The following is a 17,462-nucleotide window of genomic DNA, read 5'->3' as shown; positions in this document are numbered from 1 at the left end:
AGCCAATAACAATGAGCCACCTCGATAAATTGAAGACTGGGCAACTGACCTCACAAGCCTTTCAATATATTTGCTGTAAAGATCATTAATCTCGTAATAAATCACATAATCCCTGATCTACCCAGTGTTTCTGGACCAAACAGGAGCACAGTATGCACATTGCTGCCATTTTTAGAAGTTAAATGTGCCTGTGTATTCATTAAACTTCTGAGAACAGTCAGAGTGAATGTAGCATCCATACATCCGACACATCTCACAGTTGCATCATTTACATGAGTCTTTGATTTGCCATTGACAGAGTTCTTTCATCACTTCACTTTGTATGTGTTTTAGTGCCCCTCTGGGCAGAAAGAAGAGAGGGCTCTATGTACTACATCATCAAATTACATAGCCACAGCAATCTGTTCGCTCTTCTGGCAAAGTCAGAAAATATAGCCTCATCTGTAAAGCTACACTATTAACTGAAGCACATCAATATTTTAAAAAGTGTGTGTGTGTGTGTGTGTGTGTGTGTGTGTGTGTGTGTGTGTGTGTGTGTGTGTGTGTGTGTGTGTGTGTGTGTGTGTGTGTGTGTGTGTGTGTGTCTCTCTCCCTTACACACATACAGAAGACACTAAAATATGATGCATATAAAACATACCAATCACCAGTCCATAAAGCTGCCCTCCCTCGCATTTAAGACTAGGACATTTTTCGAAAAAATAATGATGCCAGTATATAGAGCAATACTTTTGAAGTGATACCGAATATCTGAATATCAACACTGGAAGTGATTGATAATAATTCATACCAACTCAACCCAACATTCTGTAAAATACAAAAAATAACAGCTGAAATTGTAAAAATCATTAAAATCATTAAATTAACTGAATGATCTATTTAAAATGCAATCATATAAACAATAATATGTTTATTGGATAAGAATTTACCTAACATTTTAACAGTGTGAGGAACGTGTCCTGTTTCACTTTGCCTCCCTTAACAATTCCTCTGAAAATGAACACGTCTGCTTTGTCTGGAGCCAGACATGCCCTTTGTGTGCTTTGTATCTCCATTGTGTTGAAGTGGTATAGAAATGAATGGCAGCACTGCCTGGCTTTTACTAAAAAGCAGCTGCAGGCACATGATGTACAATGAAGTGCTGATTTAAATGATTTTAGCTTGATTAAAGTTGGTCTAGGTCTCTCTGCATACATGGTTTTGCCTCTTTTCTGTGGTTCAATTTAAAAACATTGCTTGGGAGCGTTGGACTATAGCTGACAGAAAGCACAGATCATTGTGTTTAGCAGAAATCAGGTAGGGACTAACTCTTGGAAATGTATCATTATTAACTCATTAATCCTTTTCTACATTACTCATTTTCATAAATTCTTATTTAATTTGTTTCCTTTTCACTCTAATGGACTCACTGGTCTCAGTTCAACAGAAGCAGTTTTGTCCAGTTTTGCCTGGGAAACCAAATTTAGACTACCTGTAAAAAATAAAAATAAAAAAAGTAAACTTTCATTGATCTTGATCAAACTATAAGAGCCAAAGCAGGTCTGATAATCCAGGAAGTGCAGTTTAAACAAAGCCATCAGAGATCGCTGCACAGATGCACAATGTAAACCAGCTTCAAAATATGAACAGTCACTCAACTTTTAAAGACCACTGCTCACTTAATTCTTAGAACCAGTAGACCTCCCTTGGAACATCCAACAAACCAGTCACACTGATCTGATCATGTTAAAGTAAACATATGTATCAGTAAGCATAGTTTGTTTTGTGTGAATGTGAATATGAATATATATATATATATATATATATATATATATATATATAACAGAGAAAGAATGATATGTTTTACCATTATTTAAACCATTGTTTATCATTCATTAATATCCGTTTAATGACTTATGATCATACAGGGACTGTGAAATGAATGTACAGAAACCATTGTGTCATCTTCTGCAAACCAAAAGCAATGGCTGGCTATAACTTGCCAACTTGGCAAACTGTTTCTGAAACCTAAGGTTGGGCTCTAAACTGAAGGTTACTCATAACTGCTATAATAAATCCTTTAGGGCTCCAACTACACACATATGAAAGGTAGAGTACTCAGGTTTAGAGATGATGGTATTCCTGTGGCGAGGCTCATTTTGCCATCGCCATTTCAGCTCAGCTTGACTGCAGCACTACAGATGACCTGTCTCTTTCCAGGGTCAGTCACATAAACAGTAGGAGGCCTTTCCTCTAGATCAGGAGGTGGCCGAGTACATGCCATAAATTTCATGGCACAACTACAGCATTCTTTGCTTCATCAAAGGCAAATGAGCAGTCACACTCACCTTTAGGATTTTACTTAATGTTGAAAGAGTTGAGAGGCACAAAAGGAGTCAGTAGCAAAGACATGCATAACGTTGGGGTCCACCCTAGGTAAATGTGAAACAGTAGCGCTGATTTCTCAACTGTATCTGATTAGCCAACAATTAAATTGCAAATACACTTCATTTCAGCTGTCAGCTTTTAAACTGTGTTGAATTAGTGTGTGCACCAAGTGCGATTGTCTTCATAAAGTCACTGCTTGGAAAACATTTTTTTTTTCGTGATAAACACAAAAAACGCACTTCCGAAACTGCAAATGAACTCTCATAATTTGGCAGCAAGTATTTGCAGGCAAAGAAAAAACGCATGTCACACTTTCCAATAGAGTAGAGCTCAGAATAAAAGGAAGTGAATTTGACAAAGCCACCAACTCTGTCTTGGGGCAATTTTTTTAATAGCAACCAGGAAACATCTGTATAGCCCAAATACAATTCTGAACAAAGCCAAAATATAGCTTCAACCCCACCAATTGTGACACATTAATTTATCTTAATACACCCCTTAGTCAAAAAAGTTTTATTTTCTCCCCCAAGAGATTTAAATATGTTCTGAAGCTTCAACACTTTAATTCTAAGAAAGACAGGAATTAATTAGATACACACAAAGTGAGAGCAAAGTGTAATGCAGCAAAAAACTCATTTCATAAAGGAGGACATTGTTAAATCTCAAACTAATTGGACAATTCTAATCCTATACCCAAATAATACTTTAAAATGGGGTGTTTTGCTTAGTCCTGCATTTCCATTCACAGGTTTTTCCCATTTAACAAAGCCAACTGTTTTTTCCTTTACAAAATCAAAAGAGGCACTTAAAAGAGCACAATGGCAGTGATGGACAATGTGTAGCTAATGTAACCAAACACTTACTTGTATGAGACTGTCCTCAGTTCTGTGACATCACTGCTCTGCACCTGAAACACGAGGCAACAGTCAGATTTATTGCTTGCTTTTATCGATTTTCTCATTCAGCATCGTTCCTATCTGAAGGCTCTGTGAAAATGAAATAAAAATGGTAATATGGACCCCAAAGGGAGATGAGTTATCCATTCTTAACATCAGCAGAAAATCAGACTCCTGCTCCAAGAGACAACCACAGGGCAATGGGACAAAACACTTGGCAGAAATTGGATTATGGTCAAGTGAGTACAACAAGAGCAGCTACATTTTGAATTTACTGAAATCCAATAACCGTAGGAAAGTGTATTGAATAAATGTCTTTAATTTGATTATAAACTGAAACATTTTTATAAACACTCAAATACAAAGCTTTAAAGTCTTCCTCTTCTAATGAAAATGATTTTAAATGTTTGCAGATGAAGCAATGTTTATCATTAATCCTCTCATGGTGAAAATATTTCATAACAAGATAGACATGTTAGGCCCTGCAAACATTTCTGACCTGCCACCACATGTATACTAAGCATTACCATACGTGTTAATTTAGTTTGGAACGTAAAGGAAATGGAGCCTAAACCAGCGTCAATCTTTGAATCAATGACATCCTTTCAAGTCTTACATTACTCAAAATTACTGAAATTCTAAGGTGTCTTTACAACAATAGGAATATTGAATTTATGGTCATGTATAGTAATTCCGGACTATAACAAAGAAAATTACAAAAAGGCCCAACTATTTTGAGGTCTATCAATAACAACAACAACTCTGGGTTCTTAACATCTATATCATCACAGGGTTGCAACATTCCTGGAATATTCAAGGTGGAAACTTTCCAAAGGAATTAACGGGGAATATTGTGAACAAATTTTTGCTCTGGCTGTATGACCATGCCAAGCAGATATAATCAAACCTTTTACCATATCACAAACAGACATAATTGTAAAAAAAACTGATTTTAATTGAATGAGTTGACTAATTTGACATTATTTTGAACTTTCACTTCACAACAACAACATTCCCTATGACGCCCCTGCAAAAATCTCAGACCTCCATATCCTCTCCACGGACTTCAAACATGATTCTATGTTAGTTCCCCCTAATACGTTCACTATTAAAAAGGTAAGATTTGTATATTAAAAAATGTATTGAATTTTTCCAAAACCTCCCTGGAAAAATGTCCAGACCCTTTGCAACTCTATACTTTTCACTCTCATGCACCATAAGAATGCTTTTTTCTGATCTAGTGCGTACTTACATTTGAGTACTTTTCGATAAAAAGCACCAACATGAGGACCTAATAAAACCATTACAATTCAAACAACTACTTTGAAATCATGTTTTATTTTCATCAGATGTTTCACAATTTCTGACTGTAACAGATTAAATACACAACTTCATGCTGTTTGTGACATTTTGAATTGATTCAACTTTGTGTTTTCCAGATACAAACAGCATATTTTGCAAAGGGATTATAATTAATGAACAGAAACTCAGAAAAAAACCCGAAAATCACTCCCCTTCATATATATTAAAAAAAAAAAAGTTATAGTAGTTATTGTCAGGCCAACTTTTAGGCTTTACGAAGCTCTACTTTGAAAGGTTCATGTTTAAGGAATTAAAATCCAACAAAGTCGCATAGTAATGACTAAGAAACAATATTTGACAACACGATTACCTACTACTGTTGAGAAAACCAACTGGTTCAGGTCTTAAAATAAGATTATCCTTTACGAGTCCCACACATGGGGAATTCGGTGTAATGTCTGTTGGTTATGTATTGTTTTAAGCGTATTGCAGCTGTGTGCAGATCTATTGCCAAGCACAATTGTCCCCTTGGGAAATATATATAAAGTATATCTTATCTTGCTTATTTTATTACCAGGCGTGACAGCAAGTGAGTGTTTATATGTCGGCCTGTGGACTGATTTTGTAACCTTGTAAGATGCATTCACAAAACTTGACAGATAATTACTTGATATCAAAATGAAGGCTAAGTTCAAAGATAAAATGTGGCCTTCCAACTTGACACCCCTGGTCCAAATTGACATTGCAGCTGGCTTGATTCCATTACAAAATGGTTAAAGGTGCAATATACTTGATTGGGAGCACTTCTATTGCCTCTCAACGGCTCTCAACATGGCAACGACTTGGGCGGCAACTTGCAGCTTACGGTGCCAACAGCGCAAACTATGGCAAAAGTGCTGACAGAAGTAACGGTGTTTACCTGAGAGGGAACCGGAGGGCCGTTGCTAAGATTTTGCAACGACGCTGTCGGTCCGGCATTATCAGATGAAACCGCCGTATGAGAGCAGTGAAGCTCACGTGCACGCACAAACATGCACTAAAAGCAAATGCAGCCCGCCGAGCTAGGCCAACAAAGCAAGGAGAAGCTTGGATTTCAACACACTAGGGTGTAACGGAGCGTTGTTAATGCGTGATCCTTACCGATCCCCCTAGGCATGTGAACTGCAGATTTATTACACAGTTTAACATTAACTATCACAGTGTGAAAATAAAATTTGAAACGTTAGCAGCACCACTAACGGCTAATGAACCAAGGTTCTGTTCAGTTACATTATGATGCGTTCAGGCTCTCTTCAGTGAAAATGAGTATTGGGGCAAGGGTATTTTTGTTTATTTTACAGTAACTAAAGCTATCCCTAAGCAAAATCTATGCATAATAGTGAATCATCATTTCCCACTATTAAAAAGTAAGACATTTATTCAATTCAACTCCAATGAACTAACCAGTGCTTGCTTCAGCTCATCAATCCATTTCTATTTAATTAAATAATTATAAATATTTGAGCACTGGACTGTTGCTTTTGAAGGGTCTCTGAGGACTATTTGAGCCCTCCACAGTACATAAAATACAAAACACTGTTAAGAAAGCATAACAAGCACATTTCTTTGGTTGGGATTTTGGGTTAACACATCACTGCCCAGCCATACATCTTCAAAACCGAATAGGCTTATGGTAAAAACAATGACAGACTGGTGCAATGGCTTTCACCAGAACAAAACTGATTATTTTCAAATGTCTAGAAACAACGGGGAAAAAAGCTCAAACATTAAAAAAGGATTAGAATCCAAATATCAGATTGGACACTTTCATCTTTCACATTTATTTCTGATATAGAAACTACGTTAGCCTTCGTCTTTATGCTTTCTAAATCAGCTCTTGATATCGTCGGTAAACACTGGGTCTCTCATTACGACCTCCATGCTCTCACATGAGTAGCAGAAACACTTCATCAACACGCGGGTCACCTTACAGTTCCATCTGAGTCATTTTGTAGTGTGAACACCAGTGTAAAAGAGATTACTGTCTTCCACACTAACATGTTTCATTCAATGTCAAGAGGGAAAAGGTCACTCTGTAGTTACAAATAATTGATGCTGTAACCGGTCTTTGAACTACTACAAGGCTGAGCCTTCTCAGGTTACTCAGCTGTCCATCTCTCTGACAGATAATGGCACTGGCCTCTCAAAAACAGAAGCCGCTTACTAAGTAACGAGTCATAACCAACAAGAAACTTGGGTATCAAAAGCAGGTTCCTTCTTCGTCTGATTGAAAGGGAATGTATAATATTACTTGAGGGTTTCTGCTTGCAAGTGAGGTCAGGGTGAACATTGTGTTTGTTATGACTGTAGCGTATTAATATCTGTTCTTCATTTGTAAATCTCCCCCTCTCAGCTCTGACAAAGCAATCCATCTCCTCCAATTATGTCAATGTGAGGCTTTTTACATGTGTAACTATACGTTCAATGGCAACATTCAACGCAAACACAGAAAGTGACATTCATCCAGTGCAGCAAAAATAAAAGACGTGTTGGTTTACCTATCTGAAGAGATGCATAAGCATTAGCCTTCAAGAGTAGTTTCCTTCTAGAGATAATTTTTTATATTTACTTTTCAAAAATGTACTTAACCTGAACTGTGGATCATTTTTGAACCACTTAGCTAAAACATTTAAGAGCATTTCAAAAAAGAAGTTTGTTTAAAAGTTGTATGGAAAGGTCTTTGCTTTTATGGTGTTTCTTCAAAATAAGAATGTGCAAATCTTTGCAGTACGGGACAGAAAGGAAATCCTCTCATGGCATGCAAAGACGCATGCCCACTGCCCGCGCAGTGTCTCATCAGGGTGCGGAAAGAATTTTGTCAATGCGATTCACTAAGCCTTAGAGTTTGGCCTTTGCTGATCCAAACATTTTTAGGGGAAAAGTGTATTTTCTCCCGTCTCTTATCAGGCCAGTATATTTAAAAATGTGGCTCCAGCAGTATGCCCATTGCAGCTCAAGTAGGAAGTGTTTGTGGCAGCAGTGACCAGATTGTAAATGCTTGAGGATCAATAAACAGCAGGCTGCTGAGGCACAGCCTTTGTGTGAGAGTGGAATGGTTTACAACAAAAACTGGACTAAAGGTTTGTATTGGATCTGTACCTATCTCACTGAGAATTATGTATATGGTGCCACTTCATTCATTCTCAGCTGGCCTGCAGTTCATGCAGCAAAAGGGGGTAAATAAATACTAAACAGTCAAACAAATACAGCAGACCACTAGCGTTTTAAACATCAGCCCCATTTACACAGCAGGGAGACTTCAATCTCAGAGGCGGCATTGGCTCAAATAAAGCACTGCGAAAAGCATCTCCAGGCGGAGAGAAAATAGATCAGGAAGATGAGTGAAAAAGAGTAATCTCCCTGACATATTCCTAATAATCCACCTCCCTTGTGCCGCTCCCCCCGAGCTCACCCAATCATAAAGTGTCAACACTGACCTACAAAAAGGGACTCCCGTCAAGCCCTACATGTTTAAAAACATCAATCACAGCAGACAAAGAGGGTACATTGAATTATACAGTATTAACCTTCAGGGCTTGCATATAAAGACCATAGATTTATTTATGCTTGTGTGTTAAGAGCCTCTGCATTGTTCCTTACAGCAAGCTGGCTGCCAAATTGATGAACCTGCTCAGCCCTCTGCAGGAGGCCAGCATCTTTGATTAATGAGTGCAAACTTGTGGAAAGGGTAAGAATAGGAGAGACAGGGCGAAAATGGGAGAAAAACAATTATTAGCAGAGCAGTCCAGCTTTTTTATGTGTTGGCTAAAAGGCCAAAAGAAAAAAAGGGTCACTTTTAAAAAAGAGCCAAAGGAACTTAAAAAAGGGGACCAGCACATATTCTGTATAACAAGAGGGACTACAGAAATTGTAATATGATTTCCACAGCACGGTGACTAATTCAGGAAAACACAACATATCTGGTTACACCTAACACGGTTTAGTAATCCAGGAAAAAAATAGATATTAGACATATTAAACCATGCTTATGTAGGTATACATCAAGCAGAAAAATCAAAAAAAAAAAGCTGATGTACAATGTGGTGTATTGCTGACGGAATTTAAGGTTTATGTTCACATAGTTGTTATTTTAAGTAATACAATAAATACTCTGCAATCAATTGAAAGCATTTGTAATTAATAATTGAGTGACTATGAGCCTTTGGAGCATGAAAGAGCAAAACCCTACACTATATTTTAAGATTGTTAAATGTTAAAGGCTCATATTAGAAGCATCTCAACATTGTTCTCTCTGCAGAGGTTTTCAAGGACATGTGCTCTGAATAAATATGAGGCAAATTTAGTGACCTTCTACCTGTGTTTTGATTCATTGGCAGTTACTGGATGCATGCATAACACATCAAGGCTATGATCTGATTTATCTCGCTGCCTTGGCTACTGGAGCCATTTAAATGATGGATTTTTACCAGGAATAATGTTTACTGCCATTTCAGTTAGGACTGTGTGTGCAAAGGGCACACGCAAGTTCATTACTATCAATTAGATCTGTAAACGGAAAATCAGCTCCACTGTGCAGCAAACAAAAGATGCCTACTCAAAACAAACTAAATGACGCAAGTTCAATTTACACCATCAGAATAAGCTCTTTACGCTGTATGAGACCAATTGCTCACAAATCATCAAGCTCCACACACTGCTGTTTAAAAAGTGTGGTTGATGCTGTCATGAAAAAGTTCGAAAGGGAACACTACAAGTTCATTTACAGGTTTTAACAATCCACAGGCTTTTTTCTACATAAATGTTGACATGTCACAGTAGGAAATAAAAAAAATAAAAAAGCGTCTGTTTAAGGCTCCTGGTATTGTCCATGCAGGCTCACTGTCACACCATCAGTGCCTACTTGCTCACTTTAATACAACAAAGTCATTGTTAATGTTTTAAACACCTGTGCTTCTCCAACTAAGATGAAGTCAAGATATCTGCTGTGAAAATGGCCTATTAATATTAACTCATCTCAAGCATGGGCTTAATTCATTTCAGGGGCTATAGGTTGCAACCTCCTGTAGAATTACCCTTAAAGTTGCACTTAAAATGAAGTTAAAAACGTTTGTGCATCTGTGGCCTGTGTGTGTGTGTGTGTGTGTGTGTGTGTGTGTGTGTGTGTGTGTGTGTGTGTGTGTGTGTGTGTGTGTGTTCAGAAGTGACAGAAAGAGGAACAGTTTGTTATTCAAATATTTGTAAAAGTTTCCTAAAAGGTTTAAAAGATGTAGAGTAAGCCAAGAATGTCTATCATGAATAAAACGCAGTACGTAAGAAATCAGGGCACTGTAACAAAAAAAATATATATATATATATAAAATCTAAATGGGAAGTTAGGCCTAGTTAGTGTTTGTGGTTGATTATTATTACAGACACTAACGTTACAAGGTTTCAAAACTGAATCACTAGGGCTTAGCCAATTTGTGTGACATGTCATCACAGCACCAGGAAAGTGGTTGGTTTGCAGTTTCATAACCTACTCAAGACAGTTTGGAAATCTCACAAGCCAGAATCAAACTCCACAAAACTCTGAAACCTATCACACAATTGTGTGATTCAAAATGATTTCTTTCACTTTCAACTCCACAGAAACCCAGGCAGGCTGTATCATTCAGATCTTTTCCCCTTCAAAGTTTGCTAACTTTGTTGCAGAAAGACATTCGCTTAAATAAGACAGCACTAATCTAAATCTAGATAACCCCCAAGATGGCGAATGCCTTGTTGTTAATATGAAAGCAGAAGAAAAAAAAATGGAGGGGTATTGTCATAATCTCAAAGGGCAAATTTCAGGCCAGACCGCAGCTGCACTCTCCTTTTAATAATAGGAAGCAACAAAAAGAGAAGAAGACAGACAGACGTGGGTGGGGGGGGGGCTTCAACACTCATAACAATAAAAGTATGTAAGTGTTCAAATAAAACCTGCGTTATATCCCATATCATGTTGTCTCACGATTACACAGGTCACACAGGCCAACATACACTACTTTTTTTTTTTTTTTTTTTAAAAGAAGATGCACACTGTAACCAACTTATGTTCCTATTTGCATCTTCCTGTCCGTTTCCGGAACGAGCCGTGGATCCGCAGAGAGGACGAGTCTGCAACAAAGACGCGACCCACGCTGCAAGGTAACATGACAAGAGCCGCGGTGCCTTCACGGTCCGTGCCGAGCGTCGTTACCGGCGGACGCGTCAACGTTGGGTTCTGGTCCGAACATTGGAACCAGAGTGACCCAAGTTTGCAAGATCAGCATGACAACAGTGACCTTTTGAATAAAGTTGGAATGAGAAACATCCGTGCACGCTGCGTCTACTTTGACGTGAACTTTTTTTTTCAATTATTATTATTATTATTATTATTATTATTATTATTATTATTATTATTATTATTATTATTATCTCCGGAGCGGATTAACGCTTTTCGGTGAGGCAAGTGTAGAGAGGGATGCACAAAAAATTTAAAAATTAAATAAAAATAAAAAAAAACACACGGTAGCTTAGCTATTAGCCCAGGCGACAGAAATCTGAGAGATAACATATTCCTGCACGTACGTTAGTGACAAACACCTAGACACAAACTCACCTTATCGTCGAAAAAAACGGTGTACTCTAAAAAAAAAAAAAAAAAAAAAAAAAAAAAAAAAAAAAAAAAAAAGACCAGATGCAATAACACTGTGCTGATATACTTCCCAGTTTTGCGCAGTTTGAGGGATGTTGGAAGAGATGAATGGAGAAATGTGGTCAGTGTGATTGAGTCCCGGGTTGAGAGTGTGCCTGCCTGCTGCCACTGAGTGTGTTGGTCTCTAACGTTGGTCGCGGATTGAAGAGACTCCTCCGCTTCACTCGGAGCAACTCAAGAGAAGTGACGTCAGCTCCAGGCTTCTACAATGCAAACTTTTGCAGCCCGACAAACATGCAGCCAGCAAGTGCACATGCTGTCAACATATGTGGATGCACTCCTCCTATCTGTGTGATATGCCCTCTAAAATGTGGAGCCAACAATGTAAAGAATTAAAAAAAATAAAATAATGATAGGCTACTTTAAATTAAATGATGATGCATGCATTTGTCAAAACGGTATTGATCAATGGTATATTATTACACTGCTCATCAATCTAGACTGCTTAAATGTAGCCCATAGATGTAAATATCCCAACTCCCCCACAAACAGGTGTATAGGTGTTTTCATTTTCCAGCATGACAGTGAAATCCATTTTTTCTTCTCAGATGCTACACATTGCCTGGCTTTCAGGCTTTAAACTGTTCTTAGATATAGTCTGGTGTAATAATAATTTGTTTAATTCCAATAAATGGCAAAAAGACAGACTACTTTGGTGGTAGATTATACTGCACACATTCACATTGTTTTGTAATTAATACCTGAAGGAGGCTGGCACTAAAGGTCTTGCTGACAAAGACATTGCACATAAAGTGTTTAGTGTTGTATCTGAAAGTACATTGTTTTTTTTAAAGATTTGATAGTGCTTAAGTTGGGATAACTGCCAAGGTTGGTTTTGTTGTTCCACAAGCAAAATTTAGATTGGTGCATGGTAGAAACAGACACATCCAAGCAAACTCATTCAACAACAAACACGCAAAACAAAAATAGAAAAGGTAACATCCAATAGCGTTAAGAAAAACAAGATAATTGCAGTACGTCAATACAAAATTAAATTGTAAAAAATGTATAAGAACAAGTTATAAATTAAGACAGGGGCTCTATTACAGTGCAAATAACTGTATTCTTCCACATACTTAAACATTGATGTGTGGATCTGTGGAGCAGTTCAACCTCTTTATTTAAGGGACACTAGGTATTAATGTCAATCATTTAGCATTTTTGTTAACATTGTCTGAAAGTATGGACTGCTCAGATCAGACCAGAATCAAATGAAGGTCAAAATGCGATAGAGAAACTATTAACAAGGTATTACAAGACATTCAATGAAGGACTACCATCTGTCTTTTTTTTCTCACCATTAAGCAAGCGTACAATCTGCAACAGGAAATGGGGTGCATTTTATCATTAGACTCAAGAGCATAAATTTACAACACACAGTGTAATCGAAACATTGTAACAGAAACTGTATCGCTTGTGTGGACGGATGTATGCTATAGGTCAGTGTTTAAATAACACAAATTATATATAGCTTTTGTAATTAATTGTTATAGAATAACATCAATATATGCCTGTTCTTGGAGATTAGAATAAAAGTAATACGATTCAAGTGTTTCATTTCTAGATGCATAAAGCAAAGAGACACTTGTCATTACAGAACGTTGCAACAGGCTGTGTTTTGTGAAAGATGTGTTCAGTGGTTGCAGTGGATTTAAATTCATGGCAGTGCACCTTTCGCCTGAGTATCCTGTACATAAAGCTGAGCTATAATGATACAGCAATTAAAAGGCATGTTTTAATTAAATATCTTGAGAAAAAAATCATTTTATAGAGAAATTTGTCATTTCTAATTCTGTGTTATTTCTGTAGATTTGTTAATGCTGCAGTCACAGGAGCTACTGACTGTACTGAGTGAAATACACTCCTGGCTGGATTAACACACATGGTGAAAGAAGGAAAACATGGTTTCATAAATTTGTCACCCGAGCCACAGGATACCTGGGTTTTTAATTGTATTGGACAATCTTCATTAGAATAAGCGATGGGAGAGATCAGGGCGGCATCACTTTCAAAAGCCTTTTTCCGGCCACGTTTTTTTTACATTGCACAATCAAAATGTCAGCCTACCTTGGTCATTTGTAACATACTAGTCGCAGCCGATGGCTGCAATGCAGCAGCATGCTGGGGGAAGGGCAAACAGTCTGCCTCCTTTTAAAGGGATTTTTAAAGAGTCTTGATTAGAAAGTATAATGAGATACCAAAGACACAGCAAAGATGATCTCTCGAGAGACTGATGGAAAACAAATTAAGATGGTGCTTTTGTTTTTAATTATTATTTTTCCATCAGCCCACAGAAAGCTCAGTATACCCGTAAGGCACAGGAGTTGGACTCTGTCACAGATTTTTTTTTTTTTCCTGACATATTAGAATAATAGAGATTTTAATCATGTCAGCACACGATGCTCTGATCCCTTCAACACCAAAGCCTTCCAGCACTTCACATGCATTTGATTTAGAAAATAGCACAGTGTCTGAGCTAAAAACTGGGTACATTCATCGCTTAAGTTTGCATTTTTGTGCGTGTGTGATTGCTTGTGTGTGAAACATGCAGATTCAAATCTAATACAGTGTTTTTAACAGTACTGAGCTAACCAATCCCAAATATCTGCCACACCATTTGAGTTGTCGGATAAAAATGTTTGCTTGCACTATGAGCTTGAATCACACTGTATCTTCTTATGATACACTTACAGTAGCTCGAGCGATGCATTAATAGGAAATGCTAAATCAATCATTTAATACAATGGTAGCCCTGTAGGTGGTAAAGTAGTGTGTCTTGACATAATAAAATAGAGTACAGTAGTGTTTCTCTTAAACGTCCGGGCAGTGAGCAGTCATCTTAATATGTCCATTGTTTCTTGTTAATTGGAGCATGTTCCAGGATAGTGAATGGGAGGGAAACATGAGGCTTCCTGGACATGAGAATCAGATGTCCTACACTACTGTGCAGTGACACCTTGACCAGGAAAGACATGAACAGAGGATGAGCTGGAAAGAATAACTGAAATGTAGAAGAGTCCTGAGAAAAAGATACGTGGGATTGTGAAGAAACCAGAAGGACAGGAAAGAGTTCTTACTGATATTACCCTTGTGTATTTACACAAAAGCCAGAGTTAATACTGTTTATTTTGTATTTAAAAGTTTATTGAAACACAACTTGAAAATTCACAGGCTTGATGAACGTGTGTCTTGTGATCCAGTGTATCTCTCATTTTCATTCCATCTGTATGTCATGTCTTATTCATGAATACCAATGTCCATTTTAATTAGTCATTGTGGGTCAACGTTGACCTCTTCCTGCTTTAAGCAGCAACCTGGCAGATGTGAAAAAAACCATTTGTGCTATTATTTGAGTGAAAATAGGCCATTAGTGCTATTGTAATGAGAAAACAGCCCCTCGATGGTAATAAAATACAAAAATACACACCCAGTGAAACAAAAAAGACCATGTTAGGGATGTTACAGCATAAATCATTTCAGTTACATTTTTACTAAAAAAAGAAATGATTAGGCCTCAAACGGTTAATCATAAATTAAATTCAACCCCATTATTAAAAAAAATATATAATGAGGCTTTTCAGTACATTAGTCTTACAATTAATTATCATCATTAAAATTATGATTATTCTGCCAGAGCAGGAAAACACATTTAAGAAAACCATCCTTTTGCATGCCAATGCATGTTTTTTTCTCTGTTGGAACTGTTGACAAACAAGAGCATTAGCATTACAACAAATTACAAATCTGTGTAGTTCAGCAGGTCTTATACAGTCTGATAATCATCGTTATTCATTCTTAACTAATTCTATTTGAATTGCTGAAACATCCGAGATGAGAGCAGCAATTCAGAGATCTAGAACCAGAATATACAATGTATTTAAGGTTTACAATCACACTCCATGCTTTCTAAATGTGCCGTTAAGAGTTCCATTAAAATTTCTGAAAACTAGTAAATAAACGCTGAAAAAAATATCTGCTTAAATCTTACCAATTAAGGCACTTTAACGAGCCCAGTCTGTACATCTCAGCTGCTATACAATTCAAGTATAATGCATGTTAGAGTAATGAAGTTTAGTTCAATGCATTTCTCAGCCAACGTTTTTGACTCAACGCCTTTTTAACTTTGACAAGTGTTCAGTTTATAGAGTCATATTGTTGTACAGATAGATATTGTGCTGTCTCGTCATTATTATATCAAGACATGTCAATCACTTCCAGACTGATAGCCGGTTGTGTTTTGTTCAAATTTGAATCAGGAAATGAGCCTTCAAAGTCTGTTTACTCAAGACTTTTTTCAAACCTCAACATTTTCTTTGTTTGGGGATTAGAACCACAATTCTTTAACCATACCTCGAGAGAAGCAACAGTTTATAACATATAACATATAACTGCAGCCTCCAGCTCAGTCCCATTCTGTTGTTTGGACCTTCCATAACATGTTAATTATTGGCCACCACAGCGAGACACATTACTTTTTTAATCATCAAGGACTTTCACCTCAGCTTGAAGACAAGATAAGCTCTCTATAACTTTACATCAAATCTTCAGTACCTCATCTACTATAACATGGTATTTGTTTCCTCTAGAGACAGGTATGTCATTTTTAGAAATGAATGTTCCTATAGATTATTGTTCAACAACAAATACTCACACAGCCATCAAACTGATTATCGTCCATGTTTCCGGACTTCATTAACTAGTAGAAGAAAATCCCTCCCAGCAATGTCAGAGAAGGGACTTGACAGAAATGTGAGTCACTGTCCCACCTTGTGGCCAAATCTAGAAATTACCTGCTTGGAGGAAAAGGTTATTGTTATGGTTCTCTATAAGTGTGCTCCATCAATAAATGTTGATCCACAAATGCCTTTGATCATTTATAACTAGATGTTAAAATCATTAATAGAAAGCATTTTAAAAAAAAAAGAGACATACACAGCAGAGATTTAAAGAGAATTTGTTAGACAGACTTCTTGGAAGTCTATAATTAGATGTGCATAACTAGGAAAAAAAAAATCCCTCTCTGTTTCATCTCGGCCCACGCTGAGATGTCAACAGAGCCACTGGACATTAGGAAGAAGTGGCAATTTTTAGATGACAGTGATTAAGATATCCTTTCAGAACCAATTAGACTCTATCCACAATTTCTATGTCCCGGTTCATCCTTTGTCTCCTCAATTATGCACATCATATATATTTAGCAGAAATGTTCTATATAGGCTGCACAAAATGTAAAGTTTTTTTTTTTTTTAATCTTAACCTGCATATTTTATGACACTGCTGGACAACCCAAAGCTGGAAGGCGACATATTACTGATAACATATACAGTGGGTACGGAAAGTATTCAGACCCCTTTAAATTTTTCACTCTTTGTTTCATTGCAGCCATTTGCTAAAATCGAAAAAGTTCATTTTTTTTTTGCATTAATGTACACTCAGCAACCCATCTTGACAGAAAAAAACAGAAATGTAGAAATTTTTGCAAATTTATTAAAAAAGAAAAACTGAAATATCACATGGTCATAAGTATTCAGACCCTTTGCTGTGACACTCATATTTAACTCACATGCTGTCCATTTCTTCTGATCCTCCTTGAGATGGTTCTACTCCTTCATTGGAGTCCAGCTGTGTTTAATTAAACTGATTGGACTTGATTAGGAAAGGCACACACCTGTCTATATAAGACCTTACAGCTCACAGTGCATGTCAGAACAAATGAGAATCATGAGGTCGAAGGAACTGCCCAAGGAGCTCAGAGACAGAATTGTGGCAAGGCACAGATCTGGCCAAGGTTACAAAATAATTTCTGCAGCACTCAAGGTTCCTAAGAGCACAGTGGCCTCCATAATCCTTAAATGGAAGAAGTATGGGATGACCAGAACTCTTCCTAGACCTGGCCGTCCAGCCAAACTGAGCAATCGTGGGAGAAGAGCCTTGGTGAGAGAGGTAAAGAAGAACCCAAAGATCACTGTGGCTGAGCTCCAGAGATGCAGTAGGGAGATGGGAGAAAGTTCCACAAAGTCAACTATCACTGCAGCCCTCCACCAGTCGGGGCTTTATGGCAGAGTGGCCCGACGGAAGCCTCTCCTCAGTGCAAGACATATGAAAGCCCGCATAGAGTTTGCCAAAAAACACATGGAGGACTCCCAAACTATGAGAAATAAGATTCTCTGGTCTGATGAGAC

General features: G+C 37.4%; 1 protein-coding gene across 1 annotated transcript in view; it reads right to left on the bottom strand.

Annotated features, from left to right (window-relative positions):
• The window catches only part of LOC129104370 (bromodomain adjacent to zinc finger domain protein 2B), a 45,396-nt gene extending 34,171 nt beyond the window's left edge, over positions 1-11,225 (bottom strand). Inside the window, 2 exon segments of the mRNA XM_054615029.1 lie at positions 3,231-3,274; positions 11,185-11,225. The gene's annotated coding sequence lies outside the window, so the exon portion shown is untranslated.
• Positions 11,226-17,462: the final 6,237 nt, after the last annotated feature.

Source organism: Anoplopoma fimbria, chromosome 16 (genome assembly GCF_027596085.1).
Source record: "Anoplopoma fimbria isolate UVic2021 breed Golden Eagle Sablefish chromosome 16, Afim_UVic_2022, whole genome shotgun sequence".
NCBI lineage: Eukaryota > Metazoa > Chordata > Actinopteri > Perciformes > Anoplopomatidae > Anoplopoma > Anoplopoma fimbria.
Note: the sequence above shows the minus strand (reverse complement) of the source record. Positions and strands in the feature narration are given on the sequence as shown.